This window comes from Sus scrofa, chromosome 4 (genome assembly GCF_000003025.6).
Source record: "Sus scrofa isolate TJ Tabasco breed Duroc chromosome 4, Sscrofa11.1, whole genome shotgun sequence".
Taxonomy (NCBI): domain Eukaryota; kingdom Metazoa; phylum Chordata; class Mammalia; order Artiodactyla; family Suidae; genus Sus; species Sus scrofa.
This window is the reverse complement of record NC_010446.5, coordinates 10,086,344-10,103,358: the sequence shown is the minus strand read 5'-3', so window position 1 is coordinate 10,103,358 and position 17,015 is coordinate 10,086,344.

Below are 17,015 nucleotides of genomic sequence, written 5' to 3'. Positions count from 1 at the left end.
ACTTTACCTGGCTGCCCCCTTTCTCTGCTTCCGCCCTGCTAGTTTCCTCAGTTTTACCCGGGACCAGGTGGCATGGACTTTCCAGGTCAAGGTAGTATAGGAATAGTTTGGAGGTTAATAGTGCGGACTTTGGGCTCAGACCTGGGATGGAAGCTGGACTTTGCCCCTTTTTTTCATAACTCTGTTACCTTGGGTAAGTCCCTTAACTTCTCTGAGCCTCTGGTTCCTCACATGTGAAATGAGGTAGTAATACCGCCCTCAAATCAAATCAGTGAGGTTTGATTCGAAAACCGAGCGTCTAGTCAGGGGACTGACTGCATTCTAAGTGCTCAAATAAATGATAGCCATGATTGTCTTTATTACCAAAAGAGACGTCAGAGAAAGGAAAGTTTTAACTGGTGAGGGGTGTGCTGTGCCCTCTATAGCCACAAAGCCTCAAAATTTCATTTCCCTCCGTGTCACCCAGTGACTGTTTTTCTCTGCAGCATTTCAGACACTGCTCTCTGCAGAGGAAAAGGTTAGTGGCTATGGCAGACCCCCTTCTGGTGAAATCTGAAACTCAGCAAACCTTGCAGAAGTTGGTATTTTGCTCTTAATCGGGAGCGTCAGGACGAGGTGGGGGGTTGTTAAAAAGTCCAGGGAGGCTTTACAAAGCCTCTTACTTTTGAGAAAACCAAAGTAAATCTTCATCCAGTCAGGCCTGGACTAGGTGGCCAGTGGGAGTGATTCATTGTGGTTTCCCACGGAAATGCCACATTTGGGGGTTTTCTACCTGGAGAATGCAGCTTGGTGGTTTTGCTATAAGTGTTTCACATTCCCTTGAAACCCATTCTGACTTTGAAGAGGGAACAACATACCCATGAGTGAAAACCAAAGCTTGAAATGAGCCAGCTAGGCACTGAAAGTTACCTATCAACTCTAAGCAAGGACAAGACATCAGTTTTAGACCCAGTCTCTTTTCTGTAACTCTTTTTCAGTGGTCAGAAGCAGTGGGACAGCCTCCTGATTTGGGCCCAGGAATCCAGCGTCCTGCCCCAGGCCCTTTGCAGCTGCTGTTCCCTCTGCCTGCAAGAATCTCTATGTGGCTGTTGGTGGCACTTAGCTCACAGCTCAGAAGTCAAGTCCTCAATAGGAGCTTTCCAACCATTGATTCTACTTGTCTTTCTTTTTCATATGGAGGTTCCCAGGCTAGGCGTCGAATCAGAGCTGCAGGCGCTGGCCTAAGCCACAGCCACAGCAACTCAGGATCTGAGCCAGGTCTGCAACCTACACCACAGCTCATGGCAACGCCAGATCCTTAACCCACTGAGCAGGGCCGGGGATCGAACCCATGTCCTCATGGATGCTAGTCGTGTTCATTAACCACTGAGCCAAGACGGAAACTCCTGGTTCTAGTTGTCTTTGACACTCACCTCTCCCACACATCACATGCCCCGCTTCATTGCTTTGCAGTCCTTGTCACGGTTTAATTTTTCCTGTTTATTTGGTTGGTTGTTCATCATCCGTCTCCCCCTACATGGGTGAGCTGCCTTAGGGCCGGATTTCTCCTTGTCTCCATCGCATCTGTATCCTGGTGCCAAAAACAGTGCTGGTCCACAGGAAACCCTCCATAAAGACATGTCCAGTGAATGAAAGGGGCAAACAGGGTGAGAGTCGCAGGTTCACTCTGTCCCTTAGCTTCCTGTATCTTCCAGTTTGGCCGGGAGGCTTTCAAAAGGGAAAGCCCAGTGTAATGGAAGAAGCGCCAGACGGCTCTATTAAAGGATCTGGAAAGTTAAAGCTGTAAGTAATTAAGACTGTCAGAGGACATAATTTCGGTCTCCTTGGTACAGTCCCAGTTAATTGCGTCCTCCTTTGTGCTCCCCCAGCACGTCTGTTCGTGTAAAGAACGTATCCATCACATTCTACGCTTGCGAAGTGAGTGCGCTCCTCGGTCAGACTGCAAACTCTGAGTTGGAGGGAAAGGAGAGGAGCCTGTGTTTATTGTCCCCTTATTCTCAGGGGGCCCCTGAGCATGCAAATTGAATGAATTTAAAGTCATTAAAAGGCATTGGTGGAGGAGTTCCCATCGTGGTTCAGCAGAAACAGATCTGACTAGCATCCATGAGGACGCAGAATCGATCCCTGGCCTCACTCAGTGGGTTAAGGATCTGGCGTTGCCGTGAGCTGAGGTGTAGGTCACAGAAGCAGCTCGCATCTGGCATTGCTGTGGCTCTGGCATAGGCCGGCGGCTATAGATCTAATTGGACCCCTAGCCTGGGAACCTCCATATGCTGCAGGTGTGGCCCTAAAAAACAAACAACAACAACAAAACAAACAAGAAATAAATAAAAGGCATTGGTGGGGTTCCCTTGTGACACAGCAGGTTGTCACTGTGGCTGGGGTTTTATCCCTGGCCAGGGAACTTCCAAGGGCGTGGCCAAAACCAACCAAACAAAAAAGCATTGGTTAAGAGCCCATAATGTGCTCAAAATCTTTCTGGGCAATAGATTTGCACAGATGAACTGAGAAAGACAGACAAGAGAGTTCTATTTAGAAAGCAGAGAGATGATTGCTCTTATAGAGGTATGCCCAGGGGTATCATGGGAGAGTTTTCCTAAATCAGTAGGAATCTTTGCTGGTGATGCTCCACTCTCTGCCCCTGGACCCAGCTTTGAGCTCACCTGCACCTGCAGTTTGGTGCCACCTGTCCAGAGCACTGTTCACCCAAAGCATGGGTTCGTCTTCTCCTCTCTGCCTGGGGCCTTTCTTCAGGGCTGTGAGATCTTGCCCAGACATGCCTAACAGGCTCCGGGCAGCTTCTAACCACTCAGTGGATAAATGTCCAGCCTCCCATCCCTAAGGGGGAATAGTCTCTCTTTTTTTAGGGCTGCAGGTACTGCTTATGGAAGTTCCCAGACTAAGGGGTTGAATGAGAGCTACAGCTGCCGGCCTGCACCACAGCCACAGCCATGCCAGATCCAAGCTGAGTCTGACCTACACCACAGCTCATGTTACGCTGGATCCTTAACCCACTGATTGAGGCCAGGGATCGAACCTGAATCCTCATAGATACTAGTCAAGCTCGTTTCCACTGAGCCACAAAGTGAACTCCAGGGAGAACAAAGCAAACTCCAGGGAGAACAATCTTAAAGTGCTTCCAACCCAGTGCTTCCCAGAGCTTCCCAGGGGAATTGAGTCCCATTTCCACCCACTCATAACCCTCTCATCAATTCACTATTATTTCTCTCTTCCCTCCCTCACTTTCTCACTCTTTCCTTTCCTCTGCCTGGAATCAATTACCCCCCCCCCCCCATAAACTAGCTGCACCTAATTCCTTCTTGCAAGGCTTGTTTCCAGGACACCCAAACCAGGTCAGCATTCATTCATTTATTCGCAGATACTGACCTGGCACCCCTTCTGTGTCTGAGCAAAGACCGAGCCTTAGGAGGTCCCGTCGTGCCTCAGCGGTTAGCGAACCCAACCAGCATCCATGAGGCCACAGGTTTGATCCCTGGCCTCGCTCATTGGGTTAAGGATCTGACGTGGCCATGAGCTGTGGTGTAGGTCGGCAGCTACAGCTCCAATTTGATCTGTAGCCCGGGAATCTCCATATGCAGCAGGTGCAGCCTTAAAAAGTCGCACACACAAAAAAAAGACTGAGCCTTAGTAGAAGCACATGATATATTTGAGTAGCTCTACAAGGTTCGGCGTGGTCTGAGGCAACAGTGCCTATCAGTCACGGGAAGTTTTGAGACTGAAATGCTTTGCCCCATGTTACACTTGGGGAAACTGAAGCCCAGGAGGGTTGAGCAACTGGCCCACAACCAAGCTTTTGGTTCATAGACAAGTTTTGGATGCAGGCTTTTAACCACCTGACCCCGTACTCCGTGTCCTGGTGGTTAAAGCTATGGGTGCAGATGGAAGATGATCACCCATAGGGAATGTGTGGAGAGGGAAGGTCCCAAGATCAAGGTTGAACCCTGAGGGCCGCCGTAGGCAGCAGAGGAAGAGGTGTCCACAGGAGTTCCCCATGATGCAATGGGCCATGGGCATCTCTTCAATGCCAAGATACAGGTTCAAGCCCCAACCCTGGCACAGTGGGTTGCCACATAGGTCGAAACTGCAGCTCAGATTGATCCCTGGCTAGGGAGCTCCATATGTTTCGAGGTAGCCAAAAAAAAAAAAAAAAAAAAAAGAGTTGTCCGCATGCTGAGGGGGAGTGAGCCGAGAAGGGACGTGGAAGGAAAACCGGGGGCCAAGGGAAGAAATTGCTTCTAAAAAAATACTCTCAAATGCCACAGAAAATCAAAGAAGGATTGGAAAGCAAGCGTCCATCGTATTTGACAATTAGAAAGCTGATAAGTTTAGCCAGAGCTGTCTCAATGGAGCGGTGGGATTGGAAGCCAGATTGCAGTGGGTTGAGGAGTGAGTGGGAGAGAGCAAGTGTAGACAACTCTTTTCAGAAATGTGGCAGTCTAGCTCGTGGGCGGTAGGGGTGGAGGATCCTTTAAAGAAGGTGGGTGAGTGAGCCTCTGGGCTTGATGGGAAGGTCCTGGTGGGTAGGGTGGGAAAGGTCGAAGAGAGGGGGACAGAACAGGTCCTGAAGGTGAGAGGGGATGGGATCTGGGGGGTGGGGGAGAAGAACGCCCAAGTTCCTTTAGGCACTTTTCCTGAACTCCCAGGCTAGGGATGAGGTGGGCTCTTAAAGGTCCCTGGTTTAATTCCTCATGACACCCATGCTCTGGGCGAAATGAATTCATTCCGATGTAGATGAATAAAAAGTGACTTCAGCCTCATCACTGGAAAAGAAATAGCATAAGAAGCTATTTTGGCCCAAAGTAGGTTAGTGAAGAGGGGAAGGAGAGGCGGAGCGGAGAGTCTTGGGGAGCAGAGAGTCTTGGGGAGACTGGTGACTGATGGAGGGAAAGTGGAGGGGGTGCGGTGGCGAGAACAGGCAAGGTGGGGACACTGGGGCTCACCTGTGAGGAGGAGGAGGAGGGTGGTATTTTTAACCGTGATAAAGAGCAGGGGAGGGACAGGTTTTGAGGAGGAAGAGAAAGAGTTCCTGTTTGTGCTTTGTGCTGGGAAGGCAGTGTGGGTGGCGCTAAGATTCAGCGGCTTTGCTGGGCTGGGAGGTGGGGGTGGTGGGCTTGGGGGTGGTGGGAGTGGGGAGGCAGGGGGCTAGGCACAGTTGGTGAGTGGGGGAGCAAGCACCTAAAAAGCCAGTTTCTCCCAGTCTTGCTTCATAGCCCTAAAGCAGCGTTCTCATCCTTGGCACCATCGACACATTGGAGCGGCGAATTCTTTGCTGTGGGGGCTTCCTGTGCACTGTGGGATGTTGAGAAACCTCCCCAGCCTGGATGCAGTAGCACCCTCCCAGCTCCGACAACCAGCAGTACCTCCAGACATTGCAAAATGTCCCCAAAGGGGTACAAAACTGTCCCCAGTGGAGAATCATTCCTCCATCATCTTTTCCTCAGTTCACTTAAAAATTGTTCTTTAAAAAGTGCAATTTTGGGAGTTCTGTGGTGCAGCAGGTTAAGAATCCAGTGTTGTCATTGCATTGGCTCAGGTTGCTGCTGTGGCACAGATTCGATCCCTGGCCCAGGAACTTCCACGGGCAGCAGCCACGGCCAAAAAAAAAAAAAAAAAAAAGGCAATTTTGCATCTTTTTTTTAAAGCAGAAGCACCTGTTCCCAGTTGCAGAGTAGGATTGCCTGGATGCAAATCCTGGTCCCACTGCTTTTCTGGTTTCATGGTTGTTTAATTTATTCTTTTCTTTTCTGTTCTTTTTTTTTTTTTCTGTTAAATGAGGGTTTTGAGAGGGTGAAAGGAAGTCACCCAGGGAAAGTGCTTGGCTCAGTATGGACCGTCTAGGTAGCAATCAATCATCAAATCACCAATAATAGATGTCAGCACAGGTGAGCCATCTAGTGAGATATCCATTTGGACACGTGGGCCTGGAGATATGGATGTCACAGATCGACCTCAGAGAAGAGAGCGCACGTGAAGCGGTGGCCATCTACGACATGGCTTGGAGTCAGTGGCTAGGAAGAAGTAGGGAGCTGTAGGCAAAACCCCCAGAGAATATCTGCATTTACTGAGCAGCTGGAGGAAGACGAGTCTGTAATGGAGATCTGGGCGATCAGAAATGTAGACGGGGGAGTTCCTGTCGTGGCGCAGCGGAAACGAATCCGACTAGGAACCATGGGGTTGTGGGTTCGACCCCTGGCCTTGCTCAGTGGGTTAAGGATCCGGCGTTGCCTTGAGCTGTGGTGTAGGTCGCAGAAGCGGCTCGGATCTGGTGTTGCTGTGACTGTGGCGTAGGCTGGCAGAAACAGCTCCAATTGGACCCCTAGCCTGGGAATCTCCATATGCCGTAGGAGCAGCCCTCAAACAAGACAAAAAAGAAAGAAAAAAGAAATGTAGACAGGGAAGCAGGTGTGAGTTTTGCATGTAGACACCGTTAAGCAGCTCCCCCGACCTTTGGGTGGTGGGAGGCATGACAGCAAGTCAAGGTTCTGCAGGATGATGGTGTTGATGAGCTCACTGAATGCTCACCTGAGTCAGGTGCACTCGATTTTAACACTCATTTAATGCCCACAAGACCGTGACTTAAGTACTATTTATTACCCCATTTTATTTTTTTAAATAATTTTTTCCTCTCTTCTTTTTTTCTTTTTAGGGCTGCACCTGGAGCATATGGAAGTTCCCAGACTAGGGATAGCATCGGAGCTGCAGCTGCTAGCCAGCACCACAGAGACCTATGCCTGCAGCTTGTGGCAACACAGATTCTTAACCCAGTGAGTGAGGCCAGGATCGAACCCGAATCCTCTCGGAGACTGTGTTGGATCCTTAACCTGCTGAGCCACAAGGGGAATCGAAAGTAGTAGTAACTTTTTTTCTTCTTCTTCTTCGGCTGCTCTGTGGCATATGGAGTTCCCAGGCCAAGGATTGGATTTGAGCCACAGTTGCCAATGGTCCTTAACCCACTGTGCCGAGCTGGGGAGCGAACCTGCATCCCAGCACTCCAGAGATGCTGCTGATCCCATTGCACCACCGCAGGAACTCCAATAACCCCCATTTTATAGTTGAAGAAACTGATGCACAGAGGAGGTGAAAGGAGGTGAACTCATCAGCAAAGTGGGGTGGCAGGAGAGAGGGCCTTTCATGTGGAGAGAACCACATGAGCAAGAGCAGAGCCCCGAGCACCCTGTTCTCCATCAGTGTCAGGGAACAAGGAGTGTCAGGCAGGTGGGAAGGGCTGCAGGGCAAGACACCGGGGTTGGGGGGGCACCTTGGGGCATGGTCAGCAGTGCCATGTCCAGGCAAAAGGGAACTTCCATCACACTGACCTTGCCTTTATCTAACACTTTGATATTGGTGCATCTTTTTCTTTTTTTATGATTTTTATTTATTTTTATTTTTTCCATTGTAGTTGATTTACAGTGTTCTATCAATTTCTACTGTACAGCAGAGCGACCCATTCATATATATATATATTTTTTTTCTTTCTTTTTTTTTTTTTTGGTCTTTTCTAGGGCTGCTCCCACGGCATATGGAGGTTCCCAGGCTAGGGATCTAATCGGAGCTATAGCCTCTGGCCTACACCACAGCCACAGCAACGTGGGATCTGAGCCACATCTGTGACCTACACCACAGCTCATGGCAATGCTGGATCCTTAACCCACTGAGCAAGGCCAGGGATCGAACTCGAAACCTCATGGTTCCTAGTCAGATTCGTTAACCACTGAGCCATGAGGGGAACTCCTATATATATTTTTCTCACGTTATCCACCATCATGCTCCATCACAAATGACCAGATATAGTTCCCTGTGCTCTACAGCAGGATCTCATTGCTTATCCACTCCAAATGCAATAGTTTGCATCTATTAACCCCAGACTCCCAGTCCCTCCCCCTCCCTCCCCCTTTCCCTTGGCAACCACAAGTCTGTCCTCCAAGTCCATGAGCTTCTTTTCTGATTAATTTTTCTGTTTAAAAGTATGGCACTAAAATATGTTTTATCTTGGTTGCTGAATTTGCTGGCACCTGCTCAGATGGACGGACCAGAATGCCAAACTCCTCCAGGTTCCTTGACCTTGATGCTTACGATTCAAATCCCAGCCTGCGTCACACCCCCTGCTCCTTGGCCAGGAGGAGCAAGGCTGATTGCAGCCAATGGGGAAAGGTAATGCCACAGGAAACAATGCTTTTTTGGAAAAGGAGATGGATACTAAGCATCAAACTCGGACAAGTGTTTACTACAAGAAGTTCCCCTTTGGGCCACCTGGAGATCCTTGGTGCAGAGAAGGAAACGTTCTGGGGGAGTGGGGAGAAGAGAAGGAAGGAACGGAGGTTGGTTCAGCACACAGAAACGTACAGAACGCCGTTGTTAAGAAATGCACTGCAAGGGAGTTCCTGTCATGGCTCAGCAGAAACAAATCTGACTAGAATCCATGAGGATGCAGATTCGATCCCTGGCCTCACTTCAGTGGGTTAAGGAGCTGTGGTGTAGGCTGCAGACGTGGCTCTGATCTGGCGTTGCTGTGGCTGTGGTTGTGGCATCCAATTAGACTCCTAGCCTGGGAACCTCCATATGCCTAAAAAGACAAAAAAAGAAAGAAAGAAAGAAATACACTGCAGGGAGTTCCCTGGTGGTCCAGTGGTTAGGATTTGGTGCCTTCATGGCTGTAGCCTGGGTTCATTCCCTGGTCTGGGAACTGAGAGCCCACATCAAACCTCTGAACACTGCAGTCAAAAAATAGAAATAAAAAAGAATTGCACTGCAGTCGGTAACCTGGGTTTAAATTCTGTCTCCCCTACTAGTGGTATGATTTTCCCTAGTAAATTAAAGCGCTAAGCCTCAATTTCTTGGCTATAAAATGGGGATAATAAAAGTACCCATATCGTAAAGTTGTTAGGAAGATTAAATGAACTAAGCAACATAAAAGTGCTTGAACATAATAAATATTCAGTGTTTTTTCTTTTTCTTTTTCTTTTTTTTAGTAATGTGATATAGGCATTTTTCAAAATTATTCTTTTTCAAGCTACTGAGTAATGAAAGGGAGAGAAATGGAATAGTAATAGGAGGCTTAGAGGAATTCCAGGGTGGATTCTTCTTTGTTTCTTGGTTTTTCCATTTGGGAGAGCATGATAAGGAGCTGTGGGGAGGGACAGAAGTTTGCGGTGATCGGTGACGCCGAACCTGAGCTGGGAACACCTGTTAAGACATCCTCAAGTTGAACTCACTAAATCACAGAGAGGTCAATGATTGGAGCACGGTTGCATATGCCGGGCCGGCATGGTCAGCAACAGAATCCAGATTTCCTAACGCCAGGGAGTTGTTTCTCCCTGGAAACCTGGCCACTGTAATATAGCTAGTATCAATCCTGGAGCCACTCCTTAGTCCAGGTCACAAGAAGATGAGATGTGATGAGGTCTTTCTCATCGCACTGGTTTTTATTTGTTTGTTTTTGTTTTTTTCTTTTTAGAGCCGCACCTGCAGCATATGGAAGTTCCTGGGCTAGGGGTTGAACTGGAGCTGCAGCTGGCAACCTACGCCACAGCCAGAGCAATGCCAGATCCAAACTGCATCTGTGACCTATGTGGCCATGCCAGATCCTTAACCCACTGAATGAGGTCAGGGATTGAACCCACATCCTCATGGATACTAGTTGGGTTCTTAACCCAATAAGCCACAATGTGAACTCTTCATCACACTGTTAACAAAACCCCCTTTTACAAAAGGGGGTCCTGAAAGTGTCATGTGAGATGAACACCTGATGGCATTTCCTCCAGAGATGCTGAGCATCAGAGAAAATGCCTTCCGTCCTTGGATTATTAATTTTAAAAGCTTCATTTCCAGCTATAATGGAGTTTGTGATAAAAGGGTTGACAGAGGTCATTGCAACCATCTCTTAGGGAGGAAGGAAGGTCCTGTTCTATTCTGCATGAAATTAATAAGGGCTTTACCCTCTTCTCCATGTGGAAACCCCAGGTGGCCCAGAGCAAGCCTTCCCTGACCTTTTGGGCTGCAGTTGGCCCCTGTCGATGTTCTCATAGCACCCGGGGATCAATGCTGATGGAGGCTTTACTGCGGTGAACTCATCTCTCCCCTGTAGTTCCTGGGCAGGGACTCTCTCATTCGCCTCAATACACTGAGCACCATACACAGTGTGTGCTCAATCCATGGCTGGTGAGCGAAGGCTTGTATACTTTATGAACCACCACCACTCATCAGCTATGTGAGGAAACCCACTCATTTCCTGAGTAAGCAAAATCGGGCAGGGAGGATTTCTGAGCAGGCTTCTCAGGCTGGTAGGTTGTCCAGGAAGCAACCCGGCGTGTGAATTGCAGTAACGGTGATAATGATACCCAGTGATAGTTAAAAGGTACTGAGTGCTGACTCTACGCCTGGCACTGTTCTCTTGGTTCTGATGGTACTTTCCAATGCTTAGCTCATTTAATCTCAATATAAATTTAAGAGGTAAGAATATTCATACGTACATTTTACAGATGAAGAAACTGAGCCTCAGAAAAGTTGCACACAGGATCTGTCTTTGGAATGATTCACTAATTAGCCTTGTGCTTTCTTTCTGCAAACTGAGCTCCGGGGGATCAAAATAGGGTATGGGTTTTGCAAACTCCAAACTTACAGAGTTTATGGTGTTGTCTGGGCCATAGATTTATACAGTAAAATACGAGGTCCCTCTAGTCATGCATATTGTTTCAGAAAAAGCAGAATAATCTTCCCCTGTTGGTTTTGTAAATAGTCCTTAATTGAACTCAGCATTGGTATCTTTACCACCAAGTTCTGCAATTAACTAGCCAGGAGATTATTTGCAAAGTAGCAGCTACAGAGATATTTACATATCCAGGTTTTAACTCCAGGCAAGATTTTCAGCCTGTAAATTGCTTATCCAGCCACAACTGTAGCTGACAAGAGACTGCCTGGGGCCATTTTAGGAGAATGAGAAAGCTAGAGGATTCCCCCAAAGTCAGCAGTTGCCACCCCAGAATAATACCACTAACAATTAAGAGCTAGCATTTGAACAGTCCTTTGAAAATTATAAGACACATTCTTATACAATGACTTGCCTAGTTTTTAGTTCCTAAGCTGGTGGGAGGAGTAGGGCTGATGTGAGGGTTATTATTTTAAAGAACCCCCAAAGGCTTGTTTCCTCCAGGGGTATAACAGTTTTTCATTCAACAAATCTTTATTGAGCACCTTCTATCTGCTGGGAAATATACTAGGTGCTGGAATGTTATAGACAGTGTCTCTGGATTCACAAAGTTTATGGTCTAGTAGGTGAGAAAGACCATACTCAAATAATATAAACAGATAAATGTAAAATTACAGCTATCACAGTGCTGGCAGAGGGGCAAAAAAGTGCAATGTGAACTTAATGTGAAGAGATCTAACTTAATAAAGATCAGGGAAATTTTTCCTGAGCCATGATAAGTAGGAATTGAGACAAAGATAGAGGGAATAGCATGTATAAAAAACGTAAAAGCCAAGGAGAGTGTATCAGTTAGATTTTGCAGCATAACAAAGCACCCCAAAACTTAGTGGCTTAAAAAAAAAAAAAAAAACCCCACCATGTAGCCTATAATTCTGTGGATTGGCCATTTGGCTGGAATCAGGTAGGCAGTTTTCCTCTGATCTCCTTTGGGTTCACTTATATACTTTTCAGGTCAGCTGAATGGCTAATCTCTGTCTTACGTGGTTGGTCCTCCTCGAGCAGGTTAGTCTAGGTTTGTTGATGTAGCAACAGGGTTCTGAGAGGAGCAAGAGAGGAAGCTGCAAGGACTTTTCTGCCTTAGGTTCAGAACTCGAACCACCTTATTTCTGCCACATTTTATTGGTCAAGGCATCTTTCTTTCTTTCTTCATTCGTGTACTCATTTATTTCTGGCCACTCCCACAGCATGTGAAATTTCCCAGGCCAGGGATTGAATCCAAGCCGCAGTGGCAACCTGCACCACAGCTTCGGCAACGTCTAATCTTTAACCCGCTACGCCACACGGGAACTTCCTAAAGCATCTTTAAATATGGTTAATAGGATACAGGATCTTAGAAATGGAAGGCGTTTTCAGCAGAGTCTTCTGCAGGTAGATGGGCACCAAACAGTATTTGAATGAATGGATGGGCGGATGAATACACCACACGTGACCATCTTCAGCTTCTCTGGTCCGTGAGATAGTTGTACTCACGGTCTGGAACTAGTTTCTCTACCTTGGGTTCTTTTAAACGCTTGTCCTTGCCTCCTCCACAGTGAGGTCAGAGAGGTTTATCTAAATTGTAAACCTGGGAGTTCCTGCTTCGGGGCACTGGGCTAAGAATCTGGCGTTGTCTCTGTGGTGGAGCAGTGGGTTAAGGATCCAGTGTTGCCACAGCTGTGGCATAGGTCGCAGCTGTGTCTTGGATTCAGTCCCTGGCCTGGGAACTTCCATATGCTGCAGGTATGGCCGAAAAAGGAATAAACTAATTAATTTAATTAAATAAAATGTAACCCTGACCTAATGAATGCAGTGTTTCCCGAGTGCCTTCCAACGTGACTGGAACATCAAAATCACCTGAAGGGGCTGTTTAAAAAAGGCTCCTGCCCTTCATCTTAGAGTCATTGAATCAGAATATCTGGGCTCAGGAACTGGGATCAGTATTTTATTTTATTTTTTCATTTTTGGCCACCCCGCAGCCTATGGAGCTCCCAGGCCAGGGATCAAGTCCGAGCTGCAGACATGACCCAAGTCGAAGCTGCAGCAATGATGGATCCTTAACTCACCATGCCAGGCAGGGGATTGAACCCTCACCCCAGTGCTCCCAAGATGCCACTGATCCTGTTGTGCCACAGGAGAAACTCCTGGGATCGGTATTTTTTGAAAGATGTCCCAAGGAGTTAGATGCAATTGTCCAGGTTGAAGTTTTTCACAAAAGGTTGTCTAGCAGTTTTGATCTCAGCTCAGACATTGCCTTCTTCCAGAAACAGTCTGTTCCTCCCTTCCCACCACCCCCAGAGCCGATGTATTCCTTCACTGTGTACCCACTACATCCAGTACACGCTTTATATCATATTATCATTCAAAAGGTGTTATTAAAATGGGTTTACAGGAGGTCCTGTTGTGGCGCAGCAGAAACGACTCCAGCTAGTATCCATGAGGATGCAAGTTCAATCCCCGGTCTCACTTGGTGGGTGAGTGTTCCAGCAATGCTGAGAGCTATGGTGTAGGTTGCAGACGCGGCTCTAATCCCGGGTTGCTGTGGCTGTGGTGTAGGCTGGCAGCTGTAGCTGTGATTCGACTCCTAGCCTGGGAACATCCATATGCTGCAAGTGTGACCCTAAAAAGCAAAAAAAAAAAAAAAAAAAAAAGGTATTTACAGATCTGCCACTTTCTCACTCCCCTTCCCCAGCCCTGCCCCCAACCGTACAGCCATGGAGCCTGTGAGGTCCTCGAAAGTCATAGTCATTGTATTAACTAATTTCAGTGCCTACCAGAGAGCCTGGTACAAAACTGATCCGACTATGGATCAATCAATCCAATCCAATGGATTCAGGTATCCACTGATGAATGCATGAGTAAACAAAAATGTGTGAACAATGTTATCCAGGTGTAAGAAGGAAGGAAATTCTGACACCTGCTACAACGTGGATGAACCTTGAAGGCATCATGCCAAGGGAAATAAGCCCGACACAAAAAGACAAACACTGTGTGATTCTGCTTACAGGACTACCTAGAGGAGTCAAATCCTAGAGACAGAAAGTTGAATGGTGGTTGCCAGGGACGGGGAAGAGGGGGGTGGGGAGTTTTTGTTTAATGGGTTAGTGTTTCAGGTGTGCAAGATAAGAGATATGGAGACAGATGGTGGCGGGGCTACCATGTGAATGGACTTCATACTCCTGAAATGTACACTTTCAAAGGGCACAGCGTAAGAAAATCCAAGATGGTGAATTTTATGTTATGTGTATTTTGATTAAATATGAAAAGAATTGAACCCATGAAAATATGGATGGTCACCAGGCATTTGCTGAACACCTCCAGGCTCAGAGCATTTCCTGACCCGATGACTTTGCCAGAGACCAGCTCATGGCCTCTCTTATAACTTGGATTCTTTAAGATAATGGCTCTGCACATATTCCATAAAGCCGCTGATGGGTCACGGCCAGCTGAGGCTGCGCCAATGCTGCTAGCTTCCCGTCTATCTCTGCCTGGCTCCTGAGGCTTGGCCCCTCTCCCGTTTGCTTCTCCACTCCCGCCTGTGGCCTGGACACTGTTCTCTCTTGCAGACTTGGCGTGGCTCTGCCCCAGTGGCTGTCTCTGCCCCAGACTGCCACAGCTAATGGGCCCTGCTTCGGACATACCCAGAGGACTCAACTCCCAGCTTCCTTGGAAGAAGGAATCAAATGGAAAGTTCTTTCTTAAACAGAGCCAATGCCTCTGTCCTTACAACTTTCCTTTCTAAGGTTCAGATTCTACCTTCTGGAACAATACAGGAGCAGCCCAAGCCATTCTCCCATCCCGCAACTCTTCAAACCCTCAAACACAGGTCTGATGATCGTTTCCAAGAATCTCCCACATCTTCTGTTTCTCAAATAACAGATTTCTAGGTGCTTCCTCCCTCTCCGATGCCCTTGTCTGACCTTGTGGCTCTTTATCCACAAACTTTTAAAATACGGCTCTGAGAAATCAACAAATTCTCCAGATGGCATCTGACCAGTGTGAGAAGATCAGGATTATTATTTCCAGGATGTGGACCCAAATTTGCTGAATCCTGAAAGGAATCCAAACATCCATTATGTTTTTAAACTTCACTATAAACCCCAAGTCAGCTTGTGTAACTGCACGCTTCCCACGTCAGCCCAAAGCGCAGTCAAATGATTCACTGAAATGTCTACGGATGCTACGTGTTGAACAGCCATGGAGCTATCCTGACAGTTTTAATATCTTTGTATTTATTTGTTTGAAAAGTTAATTAATTTGTACTCAGCGCTTCTCTAGCCCTCACCCCGTTTATAGTCAGGTCTCAGCTTTCCCAGGCTGGTTGTCCTCACTCGCCCAGGCACATCTCATCTTCCCATACGAATCTGACCCAGTTATTTCTGGGGTCCCCAGGGAGGTCTAAACAGCTCTAGAGCTCTAAACAGACCCTTAGGTTTACCTACTCAAGCTCTTTGCTGCCGTCTTCTACCCTTGAAGCCCTCCCACCAGGCACCAAATAGGCCCCCAGACTGAGATCTTACAGCCCACCGAAGCCACAGACCTGAGACACCTGCATCTCAGCATCTCTCCTGCCCAGGTCCCCTTTTGCAGAGGTGGCCACAAGGGTTGCCTGAGAGGGCCTCCTGCCCCCTCCCTTTCCATCACTCACCCCAAATCCAAACACAGGATATAAGGTGCGAATAGAAGCGTCTTTGAATTCTTTGCCATTTGGGATCTCTAACACACCAACTAAGCAAAACCAGTGTGATTGCCATACAGACATAGCTCTGAAACCCTAGAGATCGTCTAACACGTTCCCTGGGCTCCCACCCCCCAAGTCTGTTCAGATGATAAAGCAGAGACCCAACCAGGAAAGTTATTCCAGCAGAGGGAGCGTGTTAAGATGCTAAAGCCAGGAATAACTCCTGATCTTCTGAGACCCCCACCCCAGGAAAATATATTACTCTCCCCGCCACCCCGCCCCACCAAATTTCCCAGGAAAGTTAGGCACCTGCATGATATTTATCTGGAAACTTCAAGATATTTTTTAAAAAGTCATTAAGAAATTATGTTTTCGAGTTCTTGTTGTGGCTCAGCAGGTTAAGAACCCAACTGCTATCCATGAGGATGTAGGTTCAATCCCTGGTCTGGCATTGCTGTGAGCTGCAGTGTAGGTCACAGATGCAGCTCAGATCCCACGTTGCTGTGGACGTGGTGTAGACCAGCAGCCATAGCTCCGATTTGACCCCTAACTTCCATATGCCTGGGGTTCAGCCCTGAAAAGACACACAAAAAATGTTTTGTGTTAAACCCCAGTAGTTCATCCAACCTATTGCTCTCTTCAACTCAATATTTTACTGTTATTTTCCACTGCATACAACTAGGTTCAGCTGGTGAAAAAAATGATGAAATCCAGCAGTGATATTGCTAGAAAACAGGAAATCTTTTTTTTTTTAACTGTAGGTTGAACAGGTTTTCCCTTGAGGGCAAATACTAAAAAAAAAATATAAGCAGGTGAGTCTCATATTTTTCTAAGCTTGCAAGCTGATGTTCCTCTCTTATTGGATTTATGATTTTCTCTGAATGTGGCCCTGAGCCAGACATCCTGAACCATGGAAAAATCATTATTCTCATCTGTGCCTCACTTTCCTCATGAGTAGAATGGGATTCTATAATGCCTCTAATGACCTCTCATTGGCAAATGGTACCCGGCAAATGAGGGGACAGCATCATCCCATCCTTCTCCTCCTCCACGGATTCATGTACTCATCAAGGACCTATTGAGATTCTATCATTCAACAAATGTTTACTGAGCACCAACTATGTGCCAGTCACTGTTCTTGTGCTTAGAATATCTCCGTGAACAAAAGAAATAAACAAAAGAGACGAAAATTCCTGTCCTTGGAGTTCCCATTGTCACACAGCAGAAATGAATCCAACCAGTATCCATGAGGAAGCGGGTTTGATCCCCAGCCTCTCTCAGTGGGTTGGGGATCTGGTGTTGCCACCACCTGTGGTCTAGGTCACAGATGAGGCTTGGATCACGAGTTGCTGTGACTCTGGTGTAGGCTAGGAGCTGTGGCTCCAATTTGACCCCTAGCCTGGGAACCTCCATATGCTGCGGGTATGGCCCTAAAAAGCAAAAAAAGAAAAAGAATTCCCGTCTTTGTGGAACTTACATTCTCAAGAGGAAAATCAGCATTAAAAACTAGTAAATAACATAATATACTACAGGTAATGAGGTCCTTGGAGAAAAAAACAAAAACAAAACCAAACAAAATAAGCCCCCAAAAGCAAGAGGCCAGGGTAAGAGGAGATGAAGCAGACTGCGATG